This window comes from Pyxicephalus adspersus, chromosome 8, assembly GCF_032062135.1.
Source record: "Pyxicephalus adspersus chromosome 8, UCB_Pads_2.0, whole genome shotgun sequence".
In the NCBI taxonomy this organism is placed as follows: domain Eukaryota; kingdom Metazoa; phylum Chordata; class Amphibia; order Anura; family Pyxicephalidae; genus Pyxicephalus; species Pyxicephalus adspersus.
Genome location: NC_092865.1, coordinates 14,540,357 through 14,546,504, shown reverse-complemented (window position 1 = coordinate 14,546,504; position 6,148 = coordinate 14,540,357). Strand labels below are relative to the sequence as shown.

The following is a 6,148-nucleotide window of genomic DNA, read 5'->3' as shown; positions in this document are numbered from 1 at the left end:
ATATATATATATATATATATATATACCTCCTATATACAGGATCCTACATATACATATATACCTCCTATATACAGCATATATATATATATATATATATATATATATATATATTTATATACCTTCCATATACAAGACCCTACATATATATATATATATATATATATAAATATATATACCTCCTATATACAGGATCACCATGACATGATAATATAACATATATATACACCTCCTATATACAGGATCATATATATATTTATAACTACTATATATAGGGTCATATATATATATATATACCTCTTATATACAGGATCACCATGACATTATAATATAATAATGTATATATCCATATCTATAAGATCATTATGACATGATACGACAATTCTGTATATATCTCTGTATAAAGGATCACGGTGACATGATATAACATTTATTGTATATATCCCTATCTACAGGAACACCATGACAAAATAAATTGTAAACACCCCCATAAATAGTATTAGCATGACATAAGATAACAATAATGTATATATATCCCTATATATGTACAGGACCGCTATGACATGGTATATAATAATGTATGTATCCCCATCTACAGGGTCACCAAGACATAACAATAGTTGTATACATCCCAATCTATAGGATCACCTTGACATAATATAACAATACTTTATGCACCCTGTTTGCCTTCAATCTACTGGATCACCATGACATGACATTACTGCTGCTTTTGCATGATCTGCCTGGCAATCTGAGCACCCTCCAGGGGTGTGCTCTGATAATTTTTTACCACAATTTGGTATATTACATAAAATGTTACTTCTGTTTTGTAATATGTAAATACTGAGGCTATCCCTTGGTCAGAGAAGGGCCCGGTGTCTATGGACAGAATGCTCTGTTATAATAATAGAATGTAGAAGAACAGTGCGGGACGCTCAGTAGGTGTTCTCAGTTAGGTCTTAAAGTGGAAGTAACACACTAGAATAAAGAATCACAGCAAAGGAGATATATAGTGATTTTTTAAAGCTTGGCCTGATTTATTAAAGCTCTCCAAGACTGAAGAAGAAGATAGACTATCATGAGTGAACCTGGGTAAACCTGCAAACCTTGAATGGATTTGGTGCAGAATTGAAAACAGTTACCAAAAAAATACAACATTTTAGGATTTGCTGGATCACCCAGGTTCTCCCATGATAGTTTATCTTATCTAGTCTTGGATGCGCCAAGATTTTTATGATACAAAATTTTGAAAAAAGTAAAATCAGGACTTTATACATTCTACTTTTACTCCTTCCACGCCCAGCCTGTAACAGTTATGGTTGGTAGGAAAAATGCCCATTGCAGTAATGGTCAGTGCAGCGCCCCCATACCATGGGGACAATAAAATGAATGCCCTTTACATAGGTAATCATTGTTAGGGATGCACCCCTCTCCAAACTTATGGACGTCTAACATGATCATTAGTGTCAGTTAGAGGTAGGCATAGGGAGGTGCAATGTCTGCCAATGCACAAAGGCTCGGATCCTCCTCAACCAACAGCGGATGCCATAAGGGCCCCAAGTCAGTTCAGTAGGGGAGCCTCAAGTCAGTTCTGCATAGGAGCCCACTGTTGTCTATGTCTGCCACTGATGTCACTGGTTACTTACATGAGCAACAAGAGGAGCAGCTCCACTGGTCCCATGTTGATGGCTTTGCTGAGTGGCAATCATTGCCAGAACAACAAGGGCACCATAAAGGTCAGTCAACCCCTTTTCAAGGAACACCTAGCAGCCTCTAGACCCCTGCTTCCAAACTTACGGGGTGGGGGCCCCATGGGTCTCTGACTTTTACTGTGCGGTCCTCAGGGCCCATGGAAGTTAAAGTCTGAGTTTTTACAAAATTAAAAATATATAATTGAAGTAAAGTATCTCCTACACTGGCTTCTAGTTAAGCTATTATTATTTATAAACAGGATTTATATAGCGCCAACATATTATGCAGTGCTGTACATTAAATAGGGGTTGCAAATGACAGACAGATACAGACAGTGACACAGGAGGAGGAGAGGACCCTGCCCAGAAGAGCTTACAATCTAGGATGTGAGGGAAGTATCACACAATAGAAGGGGGATATAGATGGTGGGAAGTATGGGGGGTTTTAGGGGACGGGCAAGTTTGAAAAAATTGGTTTTTAGTTTGCTGTTTATCTATCTTCTTGTTTTATGTTGTTTTCATTTTCCTCTGATTTGTTATGGATCTTGAGGAATATCAAACATATCACAGATAGGGTTTGCATAGGGGCTATACCATCTCTAGTAGTCTCATGTAGCATGTCTCCAGTCTATGACTGTATCTGAAGGCATGCCCTGGTCTCCAACAACTCATAAGACATTTTTTGACCATTGCTTATTGTATATCTGCAGTCTCTGACCCTCTTCCATAGAATGTTTTGCAGTCTCTGACCATCCCATGCAGTATGACCATTTATTGTAGAATGTCCACAGTCTCTGACAATCTTTTCTACAGGGTCTAAAGATTTCTTGAAAGTCATTTACTATTTACTAGCAAAAGTTTTGAATCTTTGACTGGATCCATTCCAGGTTTGCTTATCACCCAGGTTCACTGCTAAAAGTGTATCCTCCAGCCTTGGAGAGCTTTATTAAATGAGGCCAAATGTCTGTAGAGATTTTGGAGAGATTTCTTCTCACTATATGATTTGTTTATGGAATGGGAAGTAAATGTAATTCTCTCCAGCTGTACATAGACGGAGGAACAATCCTGCCCATGGAATTAATACTTTTTTAAAATTAGCTGTTAATAACTGAAATTAGATCACTGCATTGCTGAAATACTAGCTGTCTGTCTGTACCTGGCTTCATGATTTCTTAAAACAGACCTAAACTCTATAAACATAAAACCACCAGGATGTAGTACTAATTGACAAAGGAGATGTGCAATGTCTCTTGTCAAGAAACTAATTCCCTGGCTCCTGATGGCTTTTTTTTTAAGCTCTAAACTATATGGCTTGAGTGCTGTGTAGTTTAGAGCTGGGCTGCTGATGGGGGCAATGTAATTGTTAAATCATCCAACGAGTATCGCCGTCTTCATGGAAGTCCTCTGTGGAACTGGTGGTGAATATGGCGCCTTCCTAGGCTTGTCATTGCAGCAGGGCAACTGCACACAGGTAAGTATGTGCAATAATCGTCAAGTATACTGTGCAGAAACTCACCACCCACTAAAGTTAGTTTTGTGTTAAGTTGCTGAAGCAGAACAAGTGTGCAGATTAGAAAGACCTATTGGAGCCAGAAATTCTGATTAGTGTGCATATTCCAGGTCTTTGCCTTGGACATTATTAAAGTGGACCTTACAAAAAGAAGATTTGTTATGTAAAAGGGAAAATCAGTGGATTTCCAGCTATGTGGTAATGGGGGTGTCTAGGTAATGTGAGTTCCAAGGAGTGAGACTTGTTGGTGCCATTACTGTTCTTCTCATTGTTCTCCTTGCTGGAGGCTCTGGTATATGAAAGCAATGCCCTGCCCCTACCAAGCTGGCTCTATCCAAACCAAGACACATATAGGATCTCAGTTATTGTAGTACTACTTCATTTCTTGACTTTTTTGGGGAAACTTCCAAATTTCAGATCCTATTCAAAGCCAATGGATCAACATGAGCGCATCCTCTGTTTTTTTTTAGTACAAGTTTTGTGTGCCTGTTACTTCTTTTCCCTAAGCTTGTAATCCCTTTGTCATGATATACTTGAAAGGTGACAAGGGTATTGCTTTTTCAATTTGCTTTTGTAATTAATTACTCACAAAGAAATAATTACCTGGAAGAGTATAAAGTGGTTTCGCTGTGTGCAGTGGCTGCTAGTGAGGCGCAACATATTAAAAAGTTTCCAAAAGATTGTGGCATTGCAGATTGTGGTCCCTTCTGGCCTGTTAGTCCTTAGAGATGTCCCCGTCTTTTACAGCTGTCATAGGTGACTATTTTTCATAGTTTCCAACCAGGATTCAAACCAATTTTTCACCAAGGCTCACACATTCTTTACATAAGTTTCACTTAAAACAATGTGTGAATCATGGGTGAAAATTGTGTGACTCTTGAGTGATGACTTATAAATAGACCACCTAACGTTCTATAAAAAAATTTCTTACACGCTAGGCTTCACGCAGTTTATAATATAATGTTTGATTTTGATTGGTTTCTCTATAAGATCTGATCTTTTGTTCTTTGTGAAAAATGATTGGTGTTTTTTTAAACAGCATATCTCGTTATAGCTTTATGAGAAGCAATTCCTTCTTTTAAAGGATCATTGTAGCAATCATTTGGTTATGTATATTGACTGGGTTTTATGGAACCTTCAGGTCCCTCCAGAGCAGTGTTTCTGAACCAGGGTTCCTCCAGAGGTTGCTGGGGGTTCCTTGAGCAACGAGAAATTTGGACAGGCCAATTACCACTAACACCAATGATTGTTTTCGCTACCTGTAATAGTGACATTTTTCCCACACTGGCCAGCAATGTAAGAGGCATTCTTCTTACTTATCACCATGCTAATGTGCTGTGGGTATTGTTAATATAGTCATGGTGTCCCGAAAAGGGGTCAAGGGTTCCCCAATGCTAAAAAAGTTGAAAAAGTCTGGGTTACATAATTGAAAGGGTGAAAACAAACTTGCAGCTGCAGGCTGTGGGCGTGATTTGAGCAACTGTATGCTACCCGATCACCCCCATGGACGTTTGCCCCCGACTCTATGAACATTCCACCTTTCCTTCCCGGTAGAGCCAGGGACTTGAAGAAAGTGAGTGGGAAGGTTGACAGGGTCCTTGAAGGAGTGATTGTACACCCGATCCACTTACCATGCAGTATACCTGAAAGCACTACTTCAAACAAGAGATCATGCACAGTCATGTGCGCGATCATTTAAAAAATGCATGTCCCTTGTCATTTAAGAAGTAAAGTGGAACTAAAGTACAAATAAATAATTATAAAATTGTAACCTTTCAGGACCTTTATTGCAGAAGGGACCAGCAATGATCCTTCTGCAATAAAATAAAATAAAAGTACCTGCTTGATCACAATCCTGTCCATGCTCCATCACAAGCACCACCATCTTTATCCAGTTGTCTTCTGGGCGTTGGATCTTCAGCCATCTTTTCTATTCATTCAACATATTCACATCTTGTAACTTTACAAAAAGTTATGAAATTGATTGTGTTTGTGTACACTGAAATTAATTTAAAGTAGAACTTTCATAAAAAAAAAGTGAAAAGCCTTTGATTCCTCTACAATCCAAGCCTAGTGAGTCCCAAGCTGTCCCGGCTTCCCTCTTCTTTCCAGGGCTGGATGGAACAGTGTGGCTGTCTTCTTTCTTCCAGTTTCTTCCATCACCTAAATTTACACCATGCAGGTGTGAGATCAGGTGATGTGTCCTACTGTAAATGTAAAAAAAGTGCAGATTCTCACTGCAAATGTGTGAGATCGTCACTTTTTTTTTACATTATAAGGAAAGCCCCATATGACGCATACTCTACCTCCGTCATGTGCAAAAGGAACAGCTCATAGTCTCATGGGATATGTGTTACAAGTACAGTGTTGATCCCAGAATTATTTGGGAAGAAATTGTAGGAGGGTGGCAGCCCCCTGTGTGGTTGCTGAAAAGTGCCGGGTGGTGCACCGGGCTAAAAGGGGCTGGGGAGAACACTGAAGTATCCCAGCAGGCTGTGGGTTTCCCTATATAAATAATAAGTATTAAAAAACATAAATACATTTCTTAGATCAGTGGTCCACAACCTTTTGGATCTCGTGGATCACTAATTTAACGCACTCCTGACTGTGCTTTCGCGGGGAGCCATGTGTCACTCAAAGGGTAAGAAAATTCCCCCAAAGTGACGTCATGATGCCAGCACGCACCCGCTCTCACATTGCAGGCTCAGACCTGTCCAGAGACACAACCCCCCCACCGTCCTGAGCCTGCAAATAGTTCGAGGGACATGGTCAGCTCTTGGTTCTTGGCGGTACGCCCTCCCAAGCTGGGTCCTTCTCCTGAGCCTGCTGGGGGGTACACCGGCCAGAGCCATGGCCCACCTGTTAGATGTCCGTGGCCCACTATTGGGGTAGTTTTTAGATTATTTAAAATGTATAGCCACCCTTTAATATGATGTTAAAAATGTGATAA

At 39.8% G+C, this 6,148-nt stretch overlaps 1 protein-coding gene across 4 annotated transcripts in view; it reads left to right on the top strand.

Moving 5' to 3' along the window:
• The window catches only part of TTLL7 (tubulin tyrosine ligase like 7), a 121,968-nt gene that overhangs the window by 1,100 nt on the left and 114,720 nt on the right, over positions 1-6,148 (top strand). The gene's annotated exons all lie outside the window — the stretch shown is intronic.